This window comes from Gallus gallus, chromosome 1, assembly GCF_016699485.2.
Source record: "Gallus gallus isolate bGalGal1 chromosome 1, bGalGal1.mat.broiler.GRCg7b, whole genome shotgun sequence".
Taxonomy (NCBI): domain Eukaryota; kingdom Metazoa; phylum Chordata; class Aves; order Galliformes; family Phasianidae; genus Gallus; species Gallus gallus.
In genome coordinates, this window is record NC_052532.1 from 64,874,946 (window position 1) to 64,891,408 (window position 16,463).

The window sequence follows — 16,463 nt, forward strand, 5'->3', positions numbered from 1 at the left end:
ACATGAGACATGTTAGACTGCTGTTTGCATCCAGTATCTATGTTATGGGTAAACACAAGATGGATATAACTGTAATTTGTTTTTTGCTAGTTTCTTAATTTAAAATGATCTTGAAAATGCTGTCTACTTGTATAACAGAAAACCACTTAAAACCATGCTAATTTGTTGAAGCGATAGATATTTTAAAGTACAAAGTCCTGCACACACACCAAATTATATTCTTTATCAGTGCTAATTTGTAGTGCTTCCACACAGAAAACTACGTTTTTCCTTCACATGCTTCAGATACCAAACACAATATAATACTGAAAAAATTGACTTTTTTTTGGTATTGTTCTGTTTGTTTTTCTTTAAATGGTACTTCCTCTATGAGAATGCTTTTAGAATTACATCAGGACATGCTCCAGGGCAATCGCAATTCTATTGTGTTTCCAACTCTTCAGAGTTTGACTTTGCACTCTCAATGTTATTTAATGTCAATTCTGCATGTAATACACATCCTGATGAAAGTCTGAGTGCTTGTTGAGTAGCTGCCACACACAGGTTCCAGGCCAGCAAGTGAATGAGACACTATTTCAATGCTTCAAACTCCTTTATTTGTACCTAACGTGATGTGGCTGGCTTACAAGCTGATAGTCTTTGTCTCCCCATGGCAGGTGAGGTTAGAAGCAAGCAGTAGCTTGCATTTTGTCCAAAGGAGAGAGGTGATTTTTTGTTGTAAATCATGAAATAGTTTGGCTTTTATTACTTGTGGAGCGAGGTTAAAAACCCAGTGGTGCTGTATTTTGCCCAACCGAAATTTTTCCCATGCAAAAACTATTTGATGCTTTCCAGAAAGTTGTTTATAACTATTTGTTTCGGTGTGTGCATTCAAATGATACAAAATATAGGATGTTTTTTTTTATATATATATTTTTAGAATTATTTTTAAGATAAGGTATAGAGTTTTCCTTTATGTGCTTCCTGCAACACATACTATGTCCTGTCTCTCCAGTCATACAATACTTAGACTGATAAGACATTATTCCATTTAATGTCTTTGTTTCTCCCATGTACCCAAAATTATCTTATTACTGTGTATGTAGGCACCTGTTCCAAATTGTTCCCAGCTACACTAATTTGGCTTATTTAAAATTTTAAATTATTGCTCTTCTGCCTTTATATAATGGTCAAACAGTGCAGCCAAAACCAACAAACCACTTCACTTTTAGGAAAACTTGTACACTTTGGTATAAGCTGAAGAAATATGTTATCAACTATTTTTATTAAAATGAGTTTTAGATTTTGACTTACTGTAAAGATGTTAGGCTGAAAATCATCCTGACTTTTCATAGATCATTGTGTTTTTGAGGGAGAACATCTTTCAAAACATATGAAATCCACATTTACTGATAGAAAAGAGCCATATTTTAGTACTGGTCACTCTCTTGGCCTGACCTCTTCTTCTGGCATGCAGCTCTCTTCTCAGAGTTGAGAGCAAATTTGCAATGGAAATCCATGAACTCAAGTTTGATCATCCATTCAACTGAAAGGAGAGCCTGCTGTCTGTGAGCCATGTTGCAGACTGTGGGAACTCAGCTTTCAGCACTCTAAAGGCTAGAGAACTGCTGTGGCAGTACAGGGCAGCTCAGCACTGTCAGTTCTATATGGTTCTTCCTTTCCTCTTTATGTTCTTCTGGTTTCCTCCCTCTATTCCTTTTGGTGAAGGAAGAATCACAAAATCACAGTATCATTTGGGTTGGAAGGGACCTCTGGACATCATCGAGTTCAACCCCTTGCTAGGGCACATTCCCTGGAGATGACCTGAAGCCCAACTCAGAGGGCCATTGAAGCATATGGAATGTTGCCTGCAAAATTCAGCATAGCGTAAGCTAACAAGATGCAACTCTTCCTTAATCTGTATACTTTCAGCCAGCAGCATCTTATTCCATGTATCTATAGTGTGCAACATGACACAGACCTATTCATTAATGCAGAGTGGAGGTGGCAGTTCTAAAAGTTTAGAGTTACAAAACAAAGTTATATGGTCCCCATCTTTGTTACAATGCTGTGAATGACCACATGAGGCTGAAGACAAATGAATCAAGCTTCCCGTGTAAGCAAAACTTTCTGACAGAGTCAGCAGTACTTTTATCTCCTCCCTAATTAAAGATACATTATCTTAGTAAACGTTTCTTGTCAGATAGTTCCAGTTTATAATGTTAGTCCAGTAGTATCAAAGAGCTTCAATGTTCACTTGAGCTCAATGATGAGGAAGAATGTTAAGGAATGAAACAAGCAGTCAAACTTGTGTGCGCTGAAGGTACTTAATCTTAGTTTCATCTGATTATCAGCAGTCAGCAGTCAATAACATTTTATGTGTATTTCAAATCCAAATGACTAAATTGGTGTGTTATTCATTCTCACGGTCCCTGATTTCATTTCATTTGACAGACATGATTCCCAGACTCCGGGAATATAACTTGCAACCATTTATTTTCCAGGATGGGGAATTAGAGTAACTATTCCCAATAGTGTGAAAAAGTTACTACTAAGAAATTTGCTTGGGGTTTAGAAATACACTGTGGTTTCATACAGAGGCCATTTGCTGCTGGATATGGTCAGCACTGACTTAGAGGCAGCAATAATCCCCAGTGGAGTACAGAATACTGCTACCTTTAGGTTAGCCTTCTGGTTTTATAATTAATTTAAAAATGAATCCCTGCATAGTTGCCTTCCAAGGAAGCGCAATGTTTCTCAGAAGGCTCTAAGATGTTTGTTTCACAGAAGATTTTGCTGCATTTTGCTTATGTCTCTTTCCCTCATTCAAGTCAAGGAAGACAGCCTTTTGTGCAAGCTATCAGTATGTGGTGATTTAACCTTCTGTATTCTAGGATTTGTGTGTCTTTCCTACCATGTGATGCCTATAAGGCATGGTTTTCACTCAATGTATTAATGAAAAAGGTCTTTCCATTTCTGTGTAACTATGTCTTTCTGTTGTTTTGATCTTAAACAAATGTCCTTTTACAAACCTGAATTTTAAAACCAAGGTGCTTATATCCTTACATCAGAGAATTCTTTAAACAAATGTTTCCTGTATTTATTATGGTTTAAAGGTAACAAACAAACAAACAAACAAAAACCTGCCAGCACAATAATCCAGCTTTAACGAAGGTTTTCTCTAATGGTTGTAGTGGTTACAGCCAGGTATGTGCCAGGACTTGCAATTCTCAGACACACGTTTTAGCTACACCATCATTTGAGATCTCTAGATTTCAGATTTTTGTTTAGGACAATACAGCTCTCCATGTATTCTTTTTTTTTCATGGTGATTGAACCAAATAAATATGAGGTCAAAGCATTTTGTTACCATCTCAAGATGCTGGTAAATAGCAACAGAAGAATGATATAGAACAGATGGATGTTCTCATTTGTTTAGCAGGTGAGTAATTTTCTGCAAATGGAAGGGTTCCAGCTCTGCTCTGTGGCAGTGCCTCATAGCATAATGCAAAGTGTAGAATAATGATATATGACTTTATCTGCTATCTACTTAGCTTACTGGGAAACAAAACAAAGCAAAACAAAAAAAAATAGGAGGGAATAACCAGTTCACGCTCAAGAAAAGGAGGGGATTGCCTACAGAGCAAAAGAAGCCAGAAAAATATCAGAAGATATCAGACTTTGTGAGCTTTGTGATAGACTGTTTCTAGTAGTATTTCCAGTGAGAGATTTGACTACAGTTTGTTGAATTATTAATTTGTTAAATTAGTACTATTTTGAGATAATAATGTTTCAAAGAAAAACACATCTTTTTGGGGGGTGGAAGGTAAGGATTCTTATAAGTCTGCTCTTTTTTTTTTTTTTTTTTTTTTTTTTTGAACAGCATTTTCATTGTAAGTTCTCTCTGGCTTTACATTCTCATTTCAAATCTCATGGAGTCAAAACGATTCTGCCTGTGGGCTTTTTACACAGGACTTGTTACCAAAGTGATTAAACACAGGGCACTGCAGTTCAGTTCCTGCCTGTTAAAGTTTAATCCTCAGCCACTTTGTTGTTCTCTTACGTGCTTTGGACTACCAATGCCATAAAGCTACATGGCATCTGTTAAAATTAAATTGTAACAGACTGATATAATATGCCTGAAACACCATGCAGAGTTAAGACCTATAGCTGGTTAACATGGATAATTACTACCTTGGGGAAGTCAAACGTTTGTATGCACAGCACCAGCCGCAGCTCAGTCGCAGGCCTGCGGAGACCATGAGCAGGCTGAGCTGCTCCACAGGACACACTTGGAAACTGCTGTACTTTCCTGACAGCTTCAGCTGACATTCTTTCTTATGCCGTCTGTTGTCAGAACAAACAAGCAAACCCAAACTCTGCAAATTTGGTACTAATCTGAAATATGAAAGATCTGCGGGGTCCAAAACCTCAAAAATAGAATTCAGGTTCGGAACCGAGCTCCTAAATCAAAATGTATTACAGAGATCTCTGGATGGGTATTCAAATATGTGTAATTATATACAAGAAGATATACTGAAAAGAAATATCCAATGAGGATTATATTAGCAGATATTGGACTACACTGGTACTCAGAACATTAAAATTTCATTCCAGAAAATATTAAATCAAGAAAAATACAATGGCATCTTTACTGTTTTAACAGAAGCAAGGATATTGAACAAGGGATACAAGGTATACAAGGACAGTATTAACCACCATGAACTAAATGTTCAGACCTGTAAGAAGTCCTGCTTAGAAAAATCTCTCTTCCTCTTGTGCTGAAAGGTCTGTTTGTTTCAGGACATGAGAATACCATTTTGTTTCCTGTTTGTAGAGCCTGAACATACTGGGAAGAAAACCCTGCCTTTCAGAATGCTACAAGAAAAAAATCAAATGCTAATGATTTTCATTTTTCCTGCTTAGAAGGCTTTAACATGAAAACCTAATTTAATGGGACTTTACTGATCCTCCTCTCAAAATGTCAACTCTCAGGACTGTGTCACACAGTGATGTGCCCAGTGGCAGTGATGCCAGCAGTGAATAGATATGATGTCCAGGCAGTGTGAATGTTTGCTTTGCTTTGATTTCCAAAACTTGGTCAATAATAGCCCATCCATATACATGTGCCAAATCTATTAGATGGTGACAGGACTCCCTGGTCTGACTAGTTTTGTAGCCCAGTAACTTCGTAAGGTTATTCTTATTTTTATTTTTTACTTATATTTTCCTCCAGCAAACTACAACAACAGGGTAATACACTATCAAAATCATACCCTTTGAGAGGTAAAGATATTACCAAGAGCCTAATATTTAAAAGAGGTATCTCTGTGAGTTGTTTGTTTGATGATGTTTGTAACACTCTAAACAGTTCCTTTTTAAACGTGTATCCAAGTGTACAAGCCCTTTGGGGAATGAAACAGGACACGCTGTTGAAGACAACTGTAGGGTCTCCTGTTTCCCAGTATTTGGTCTTAAAAAGAACTTTGAATTGTAGTCTTGCCTCAAAGGAATAGAAAAAGATTAGTGGTGTAACTCTTAGAAAGAGATGAGTGGTATAAATCATATTAAAAGATCTTTGGGATAAGGACTAGATTGAAATGAGTTGAGGTTTTTTTTTTTTCTGGAGCTGATCTTTCCAAACAAAACTGAAAGACTCCAAAGAAAATTGGAGGCAAGGGCTGCTCATTAGGATGGATTTTTCTATTCTTTTGTTTGTTTTATGCAATAAGGCTTGATTACTTAATTTGGAATCCATTTTATAGAGTTATTAGGTATACTGTGAAGAAAATAGTGATGTGAAAATCAAGATAGTGGGACTAAATACGGGAAAGAGCAGAGTTTGAAGTTCAGACATAGAAGAAAGTGAAATGACACCAACATGCCATGCAGGACTACATTAAGGACATCGGGCTTTTTGAAGCACAACAACAAGCTCTGTAAGTGGTGTGACTTTATAAAAAGTCTGGTGGGTTTTTTTTGTTTGTTGTTTGTTTTTTGTTTGTTTGTTTGTTTTTTGAGGTAGTTTAATGGAGGAAAAAGAAGTAGAATACTACAACGAGTCTGGTACATCCACCAACCATGCTGATTCTCTGCATAGCCCATTGGTATTATCATCTACACAAAAAATATTATATTTAGCTAGGCAGCTTAAACAAATCGAAAATGAGGTGGCAAGAGTGCCATGAAATAGCAACACAATAATTCTGATATTCCCTATCACTTTTATGAGCCTTGTGCATATTAAGAAATCCAAATCAAACATAGACATTTACATAGTAGAACAGTTAAGAATAAGGAAGAGCTGCTGATTTCAGCTGGGATTGTTGGTACAGGCTCAAGATACCACCATCCTAATGTCACCGGAACTAGCCAATTGAGAACTAGCCAATTGTTCAGTGTTACAGGACTGCAATGAATAATGAGCCACATATAAGACCTAGAAAATACAATTTTTGTTTTCAACCAGCTTTGGAAAACATAAAGCAGAATTCCTAAGGCAAAGGACACAAACTGGTGCTCCCAGAAGTAATGAGGAATATTAAAAGTGACTTCTTTATGCTTCAGCTCAGTTTGAGAGAGGATCTTGCTGTGCTGTTTTTGTTTGGTTGGTTTTTTTGAGAGCACATCCCAAGACTATTAGCAGAAATATAGAACTTCATTTCTAAGAGAAGTAGAGACTCTGCTAGTCTTAATAATCTTTATTATTTGTATAGTCATGGCAAAATTTTGAGAAATAGAAATCATATTACAAACAAACTGAATTTTTTCTGCTTAAGGAAAGATGCGTTTTATAAAGCATTTATTAAGAACTATGGATTTTTGAAGGCTTTTTTAGGAAAATTTAGAACAGCCCATTAGCATGCTCTTGATAAAAATGTGTTTATGTAAAATGTGCTTAGGTAGAATCTAATTTTAAAGAACCCCACACATTCACATTATGTATGATACAACTTTATTAATTATATGACCAGCATTTGCAATATATTCAAACGCAGACTGGCAAAAATAAATACTTTCTGAAATAATCCCCAAATCCCTATGTGTCTTTTGCTTACAAATGGATGTCTCCCTATCCCTTACAATACTAAAGATACTGCAGTAAAACTTACATAATTATAATCCTAATTCTAACTAGAAGAAGCCAAAAAAGGGTTAATATTAACTAAGATCTTGAGACATGAGGTAAACAGGAATGAATATGCCTGTGTTGTAGGGAACATCTTAGTTATATTTGTGAAACCCAAATAGAAACCTGCTGAAGACAGTAACTCATTTCCAGCAACTGTCTTACAGTTTTCAGCAGAGCATGTGGCTAAAGACCAGTTGCAAGCTGCATCATCAGAGTAATTTATAATCTCTATGCAGTGTTTATCAAAATATAAATATATGAGAGATAAAACATGCAAACAAAAAATAATACACATAGACCACTAAGGAACCTGTTCTGCTTGAAAGCTAAACATCTTTAAATAGATGTATTATAAGGCAAGAAATTTCAGACAACAAGAAATTATAATGAAATATATGAAGTAGTTATAAACATTGGCATTTCTTTCGCAAGTCTAAGGAGCAGCTAATTTTTTTATGCTGATGTAACTTCAGCACTTAATTGTAACAGATGAAGAAATCAGGCCAGCTGATTATTCCAGCTGTTTGGGCTGAGAAGTGTCATATGGAAAGGAATTACATCAATTAGAAGAGAGAAAAATGAGACACCTATTATTTGATGCGTTTTCTGGGGCAAAGTGATTTTGCCTTCTCTTTCACTTCTTTACTTACAATTCTTTAATGCCTTATTCTTTTCAGAAAGATGCCAGAAGTCATTTAGATATTTTTTTAAGTTAATTTTGACCAGTCAGCAGTGCTTAGGACATGATTCACTAAGATAGCTGCAGCTAAACTATCATCTGATTCAAGCAAGAGCTTGAAGCTCTGGGTCCACAGGTGCTCACTGTCTGATATCAACAGAAAGGTGAAATTTGTTATATTGATCAATGGCTGTTTCCTCCTTCTTCTCTTGGGAAACAACTTTTTTTTTTTCTTTTTTCTTTCTTTTTTCCCTCTCCTCCCCAGGAAACACAGGTAGAGCTGCTGCTCATCAAATGGTTGTGGGAGACTGACGTTGAAGTCAGGTATTTCCTTACTGTTTAAGCTCATGAGCAAGTTTCAGTTGAGTTACTGGGACTTCTAAGCTCAGATCGTCTGGATAGCAGTCCAGGTGCCACACAGATGGTAAGTTTGATCTTTTAATATATCTTCTTAAAATCCTGATGGTATTAGTAGAGCTATCCTTTGTGTTACCTTTTAACCGCAATAGTGCAATGATTTCTCTTTTGGGACTGGAAGAAAGTAGCCAGCTTAAAGCATTTTTATGTGTACATCTTTCATGTCTATATTCTATTCTATTTCAAGAAGGGTTTTTTATTATTATTCTTACTTTTTAAATCAAGATGTGCGCTATAATCAAGCTCTTTGAAGAAGGTTCGCTTTGTCTTCCCTTGCATTTACATGCTGGGATGTCCAAAAAGCTGGTCAGAATGCTAATGAAGATTAAGCAGTTAATGAATTCAATCATACGCGAAAGATATCTAACTTTCTTTCTCACAGATGGTTACATCCTAGTCTCTTAGGGAACATGTGCCTACTCTTGGAAGGCTGAAAATTAGAGCAAAATTCAATTTTTGCCTCTCTGATCAGGAGCACTTTCGGACATGCTTGGGAGTTCTGTAGCTTGGGAATTCAACTTTTGCAGCTCTCTTTGTGTGACAGTGATTGAACAGTGGCCAGAACATCTTTCTTTTGTTTGAATTTGGCTGTAGTTGATATGAGGTCTTTACTTTTGGCTGCCAGATCCCCACTCCTAAATCATATCTCTCTCTGAGAATCTAGCTATTCCAGGCTTCTTGTTTTTTGGCTTTTTTTTTTTTCTTTTTTTTTTTTTTGCTTAGGATGATATCTTAAATGTATTTGGAAGCAGATAGATGGTTATTAGCTGAAGTCTTTCTTGATCTTTATGTCATTACGTTTGTGAACTCAGATTTTTGGTTGTCTCTGAGATGTTGATTTTATTCTGAAAGCTCCCACATAATTTGATAGTTGCCTAACCTTCTGCATACCAGTTTAGGATAGAAATGCTAAAGCTGGAATTTCTTTGATGTAAGGCAGCCTATGAGCATCTGTGAACCTTGGAAAAATTCTTCTCGTGTGTTTTTTCACTCAAGAATTTGTCAGCAATATTTGAGAGGGGTATTTGTTGCTGAGGGCTTAAGGGAATATAAAACGCACCCATATCTCAGAATAAATGTGTGTTTCTGTTCTCTTGAACCTGGTGAGCAGAAATTGGTAATAGTGAATGAAAGTGCACCAGTGATACTATGCTTTCAAGTGCCTTTTGGAGCACAGCTTTAAAACTAAACTTTGCTTAACACTCAGCTTTGCAACTATTTCTTCTATATTACTGAGCATAGTAAATATATCCATCAGAAAGTGTATGAATAGGTGTCTGTGAGCTTAGTAGTACAGTTTGCAGGATCCCATGGGTTGTCTTTGCTTTTCAAAGGACAGTACTGTCACTTTCCACATAAGGTCTTCACATTACAAAGTGCTGACTGGAAAAGTCTGAGTGGAGCAGAGTCTTTGAAGGGCACGGCTCCAGCTTGGGTGTTTGGGGTTTTTCTTTTTGTTGTTGTTGTTGTTTGTTTGTTTTTTGCTTTTTCTTAAATTATTTCTATTTTCCACTTCAAAGACACAATTCTAAATGATGCCAGAATTTCCTTTTCTGTGATATAAAAAATAGTAATAAACTTTTTGCTGTTAATTAAAATGAGCAAGCAGATATGATCTAAGATGGAAAGCCTTGAACTTCTGATTCAAGAACTGTTTTTGATTTAAAGTTTTCCATTGGTCTCCACCTAGGAAATGACATGGTAAAGAGCCCTAAATGCAACTCTTATGCCCAGGCTTTGTAGATGACTGGATCTGAATCTGACTTACACAGAACTGTACATATAAAGCCTATTAAATATGAAGACCTACAACTGGATCCAGGAAATCAGTTGCATGCTGAAAACCCTTATGTCAATGGGGTTTAACTGTCAGCTTTGATCATGAAATGGAGGTCGACATTTTCTTAAAGTCTTATTTAACTGCACTTTCAGAAATCTCACTGTTTGAGTTTTGGAACTGAGCGGGGTCCTATTTTACTTTTCAACTGGAGTGGAATTATTTCAGGAGGCCATCTATTCTGGTTTTTGGCTTAGCTCAAGAGGCCACAGCCTCATCTCAGTGGTATTTCTCTGTATGTCTGTAAAACAGTAACTTCCAAATATCAAACTTGATTGCTTTCAAAATTTTAAGGGAAATTTTCAGGCTTCAATAGCCAGAACCTTGTTGATTTTACAGAAAAGCAGTAATAGAAAATGGGAGACACATGGAGCTTCTGCTCTCTCTCAAGTACAGACACAATTTCGGTCTCATTAAATCAAAGACTTGGTTAATGGCCCCAGTGCAGAAATGCTGCTGCTTGTAGTAGTTTAAAATGTTATTATTCTGAATAACTGCCTCTTAGGAAAGTGTCAATGGTGAGAGATGGAGGAGAAAATGGGGGATGTCACGAAGTGTGCAGCTAGATAGTCTGGTGAGAGTTAGAATGTCCTTCCTAAAAATGAGGACCAACAGCTCAAATGCCAGCAGTGAAAGAAAGAGTGGATAGGAATGTGCAGACCCAAGAGAAGAGGTTGGTGTTATAGGATAAAAATGGGCAGGGCAAAAGGTAGCTTCTAGCCCTTTTGAACCAGAGTAATTTGGATGTTCAGCTTCCAGGAAGGAAGTAATGCTGGGACAAGTTCAAAGCCAGTAAGGAGGCTGTAATGTGTGTAGCATGTCAGAGGTCTGCAGCTAGAGGAGGTTCTGTAAGGTACACTTGAAGAATCCTGCTGTGCCAATGGTAGGGTGGACTCGCTGCTTTGGAATGGACAACGCAAGAGAATAGGGAGAAATTCCTTATCTTCACTGAAGCAGTAGAAGTGACAGTGATGTGAAAGACAGAGAACGGCTGGGAGTGAAGGAGGATTTGTAGCAAAACTGATTTGGACTGTGAAGGAGGGTCTCTGAGGGAAAGCAATAAACTTACATGGCATGCTTTAAGCTCATCTTACAGAAGCTACAGAGTTTGTGACCCTCACGTTAACTTCATTTCACAATGTTCCCTGCATGCTTTGTGTGACTTCCAAGTAACACATGACATCAGCAATCTTAATAAAAACCACCTGCTTGGTACATTTTATATTAAACCCTGCTAAAATCTCCAGTGCTATCAGGAACAGAGTATAATTAGTTTTCTCTAAATTTGCTGAGTGTTGTTAAATGTTAAATCCTTAAGGAGAAGAATGTGAACTTATATGTTTTACATCTACATATTTGAAAATCATCGTTTAGCTGTACAGTCTTTTACACTGATAAATATATCTGTTACAATTAACTCCCGATCCTCCTCTTGAATTTAATCTCCTTCTAGCCACCTATGTTTCAAGAATGAATGAATGGACCTTGAGCTTTAGGGAAGTATAAGGTGGGTGTAAATGGCCATTGATCTAGGGGTAGAGATTCAGTTCAACATACCCCAGAAGGCCTCTTTAAACTTCAGGTGGCCTGGAATCTTTCAAATCAGACATGAAGTTATGTTTATACATCCCTCAACACAAGGAAGAAGCTGCTGTGGGCCAGAGGTAATTAAAATCAGCAGTTAAACTAACTGCTCCAAGAAAAGTTCGAGAAATTATTGCTTAGCTCTCTTCTAAGCAGATCCAAGGCATCTGAGGTTGTGATTTTACTATCTGTTAAATATTAGCTTAGTAATATAAGATAAGAAGGATCACTCTTTTCCCTGCTTTATTTTGACAAGCCTGTTCTCAATTTTCTTTAGTTGTCACAAAGTTCTGAGGAGAAAATAGGTGCACTCTTTTGCAGAAGCCAGTATTTTTTGAGGAGTCTGAGTTTCCTTTAAAGAGCCACAGCCATAAGTCAGAGTTCCTTTTAGTGTCTCCCTTGCTCTCCAGTTTAATCTATTATTAATAAGTGAAGAGAGCTTCCCTCAAGGTAGTTTCAGTGTTTTGAGTTGAGCTGTTAGCAGGAAGTTTCTGAACTACTCTTTGCTTTATCACAAAAGATTCATGCATAAGGCTGGCTTCTGAAAACTTATTTTAGGACAGGGAAGGGAGTCATGACCCTGAGGCTTTACTGTTTATATCAGCAGAATGTTTTTGGCGTCTAGCTAGGAAACCAAAGGCCACTGGACTCTGCTGGTTCTGTTGCTAATTTTCCAGAGTGCGTTTTTCCAAACTTAGTAGAAAAAGATTTGCCTAAAGGGATGCATAAATATGGGGACACTTGAAAAACTTCTTAACATAAAAGTTCTGACTTTCAAGAGACAAAAATGAAAGAAGTGTCTTCCTCAGAGACTGGTGGTGAAAAGGTAGCCTGAGGCTGGCCTCTGTGCTCTTCCCAGCAAAGAAACCTTGAAGTTGCTGCTAGAGCTCAAGGCTTCGAGGAATGATTGCCCCATGCCATCCAGTGCTGCCAGCAAAAGCCGAAGACCTGTCACACTGCCTCTGTGGTCAATGTAGGAGCCAAGTTTAAAACATGGGGCTCAGTCTGGAAGTAAAAGTAGTTGAGGTGCTGCTTCCACAGCCTTCCTTGAATATCACCTGCAGTGAGGAAACAGGGAGAATTCCTCTCTCCTTGAGTGAGGATTTCTGCTTCAAGTGTTTTGGAAAGAAATGGAATAAACCAAATTTCGTTTGCCCTAAGTTGTAATCAATGCTATCCTTTTTTGCTGCCATCTTACAAGTTTCAGTGTATCTCAGGTTCCTTTGAGGACAGATCATGAGGACATTATGATTCCTCTATCCCAGAAGCTGTTAAAGTAATTACATCTGGATAAAAAATGAAAATATGTTATAGTCAAAGAAAAAAACCCTGCAGATTTGCTGACAGCAATCACAGTTTCTAATGCTTCCTGAACTTCATATAAGCATAAGTAGAAATTATTAGTAACCCAATGAAACGTGTGAATTTGCACTTCTAAATCCGAATTCATAAACACAAGTTATCTAGAAGTTTCATAATCTATTTGAACATTCAGTCTAGACTTATTTTTGTGCTACACATATAATTACGTATGCATATCTTCACTTCTCCAATTTCTAGTAGTTCTGGAGGAAAGGTTCTTATCCAGTTGAAAACAGCATCTTTCTCTGCAAAAGTCTGCTCATGTTAAGAGCAGCTGTGTCTCTTCTGAAGAATTAAAGAAATGTTACTTGCCCGTGTATTAAGAAATCTCAAGTTGAAGCCTGGCTTTCTCCCTTTCTGTTCAAATAGTGACTTTTTTCCTTTTTATTTCTTCCATGTTTCCAAGTCATTCTGGTGTGTCCTTCTTTTTGAGATTTCTGAGTTATGATTGAGAGTAATGGATCCTTCTTGGAAAAAAAAAAAAAAGCCAATGTGAAACCTTGGCCTGCTTGATTTCAGATGTTCAGACCTTCAGTCAAAACAAGTATCACGTATATCACAGCAAATTCTGAAAACTAGTAGCAATGGGGGGGAAAAAAATTGATCAGAAGTTATGCAGAAACACACAGATGGAAAAGATAGCTGGAGGGCTGATAAAGTTTTCCTGACTTCCCTTCTATTGTTGTGTGTGATATCTACTAGCATAGGGTTAAGAGAAAGGAAGGGGCAGCATATGCATCTCATAGCAGTTGGGGCTGTGCTGTTAACAGACCCCTCTGGTGCTCTGCTTTTAGGACTCCAAAGGTGAGGTGGGGAAGCAAGTTAATTAGTATATTGATATATACTGTATGTAAAATAGTTGCTTAAACATGCTTATTTTAAAGAATGGGATAGTAGCTATTAAAACGACTCATGAATCTTGTAGCATTGGTATGTGTTCTGGGATTAAATCTGCCAGGGAAAGAGGTCTTCTATTTCCACTGTACTTTTAGTCAATACAACTATTTGTGCTGTATTCCCAGCACTTCTTCATAACAGGTTTTTGCATAAAGACTTAAAAAAAAAAAAAAAAAAAAAGAGAGAGAGAGAGAAAAGACCACTATCCACATAATCTCGTGCCCAAGACAATAGACTCTGAGTTTGTAAGCACATGCTTGTGAAATTAAGACAAAGAGTTTTTTGGGTTGAGAAGAGGAAAAGTCTGTGATCAAGTAAATACAATCACAGTAGTAACAAGAGAAAACAGAAAAATATTTTCAGCATAATTACTTTGGAATTCTTACTTCTCTGCCCAGTGCTGCTTCTATGTGACGCCCGTTATCTCAGGATAACATAACTCAAATCTAGTTTTCATCCGTCTCAAAACAAGTGTTGTAACTCTGGAAAACATGTTTAATATTTTTACTTGGTATACTATTCAAATGAATACAATCGCACACAGTGAATTTTGCAATCACTACAAAATGGATGTCAATGAAATCACTTCCTGGCAATATCAAAATGGCTGTTCCGAAAAGGATCACAGATGTGATGATTACATATTTAACTTAGTTCCATCAGACTAGAAAGATACATAAAATATCTCACATCTTCAGTAATTTAGCACTGTTCCTTTCATTAATTACCCTTGTAAGCAGCATCATAATACCTGTGATGAAGATAGCATGTGTAAATAAATCTGAGAGGTATTGGCACTTTGGACAGCTTTTATATGTTAGTATTCATTTAAGTTGTTAAACCTGCTGGTTCTTCATTGCCATTTCACATTCTCCCGTCTTCTCACCCTAGAGCAAAATTCCCGATTCCAGACTGCCTGTGGGAAGGAGGTGGTTGATGTCATTCTAGTGGCCAGATGGTCTGACCACAAACTTCACTACCTCAGACTATAGCAGGAGAAGCCCAGTCCTGACCAGCCTCAGGGCTGTCCCGGTGTGGCCAGTGAGGACACGCAGTGCTAAATTTTTTTCCATTAGAGACCTGAAGCTTTGCAGACTAAGTTTGAGTTTTGGTGAAATGGTGGCTTCTCCGCTATTGCTGATATGTTAGCATAAAGGAATTGAGTAACTTCAGTGACGTGCACACTTATTGCAAAGCCACAACATCATGATGCCCCCTAACGCTCACGTAAGTTTATATTGCTAAGCTGAATTTTGGGTACATCTCCTGTTTTGGACTGTCATGGCATCACAGAGTGAGATTCTAGCTTAGGCAGATTTTGTTTTGCCATTGTCCTTAATGTTTCTTGTGTACACAGGGCAAGAAACAAAAGGAAGCACAGGAACTTCTTTTAATTGAGTTAGAAACGTTGGTGGAAAAGGAGGAGAAGTGGTAACAAACCACAGAGCAGCAGTGGCGAAACCTACTATTCTTGTCCATACCATTCTATCTTGTTTTCCTTGGGTACTGAATTACACCTTTAGCTTGTATACTTCATCTCTCTTTCACCATCATCAGCTTTGCTCTGTTGCTGTTTGTTTGCCGAGAGTTAAGGTCTGACTCACTGTTTCCTCATCTCTGAATTTAGAAAAGGCTTTTCCTCTTTTAAAGTCCACTTAAGAGTGTAGGTATGAAGATGCTTTGGGAACAGTGGCTTCTGACAAGCCTTATTTAGTCTACTGTTGATTTAATTATCTTTATAAAGGAGCTTTGTGAATTTTAATTATGGTGTTCCTACAAAACTGTTGAAATAAAGTACTAATTGTGTGCATTTATGTACTTCTTATAAAGGAAAGAATGATTATGGCCCAACTACAGAATTTAATGTGTTTGTTTAGAATATATATATGTACCATAAGATTTCTGCAATTCAAATCTATATTTAATGAGTGTACAGTGCGTGTTTTCTAGACTGTTCACGTTGCTGGTGATGTGTGACAGAAGCACAGATTCACTTAAGTTGTAAATGAAATCCACCCCTAAAAGCATAGGTGACAAAGTAGTGGTAGATTTAATTCTCATTGCATGACTCACTTCATTTTCACATCTCTTTACGCTTGACTGAACAAACTGATATTTTAAATGCATTACAAATTTAATCAGAGGCATCAAATACAATACAAAGTGTTAAAATTACATCCAGGAAAACATCTGGGACTGTAGAATGGGAATTATTCTTGCATAAAAATTAGTTTCAATACTTCACTAGACTAATTGAAGAAACAAAGTAATACTGAAGTCTGTCAGAAGTTTATATAACAGGTCAACTCCTGACATTTCCCAGATTGCAAAACAATGCATTGATCTTGAATAGACTTGTGAGCTTGAATAACTTCAGAGTTGACTCCATTGGACTTTTTCCTCTGTAGTTTGTTGGGAGTGTTCAGATGAGTTTAGAACAACTACTTTTGTGTGCACAATCATCTGGTATTAGGTTTGGAGGCTAAAGCTTTAGACTTGTGAATTTTATTTTTGTGAATAGATCTGTTATTTTTTTTTTAAGAACTATAGCTTAGAAAGGAACAATCTCTTGAAAT

General features: G+C 37.1%; 1 long non-coding RNA gene across 7 annotated transcripts in view; it reads left to right on the forward strand.

Moving 5' to 3' along the window:
- The window catches only part of LOC101747754, a 106,130-nt gene that overhangs the window by 42,496 nt on the left and 47,171 nt on the right, over positions 1-16,463 (forward strand). For 6 of the 7 annotated variants that reach the window (XR_006932308.1, XR_005842801.1, XR_005842792.1 and 3 more), the window contains 2 exons: positions 5,745-5,918; positions 8,056-8,214. This is a non-coding gene — a long non-coding RNA (uncharacterized LOC101747754). Of the gene's footprint in view, positions 1-5,744; positions 5,919-7,712; positions 7,955-8,055; positions 8,215-16,463 lie in introns of those variants that run through there. The other variant, XR_006932307.1, reaches the window with a different exon arrangement.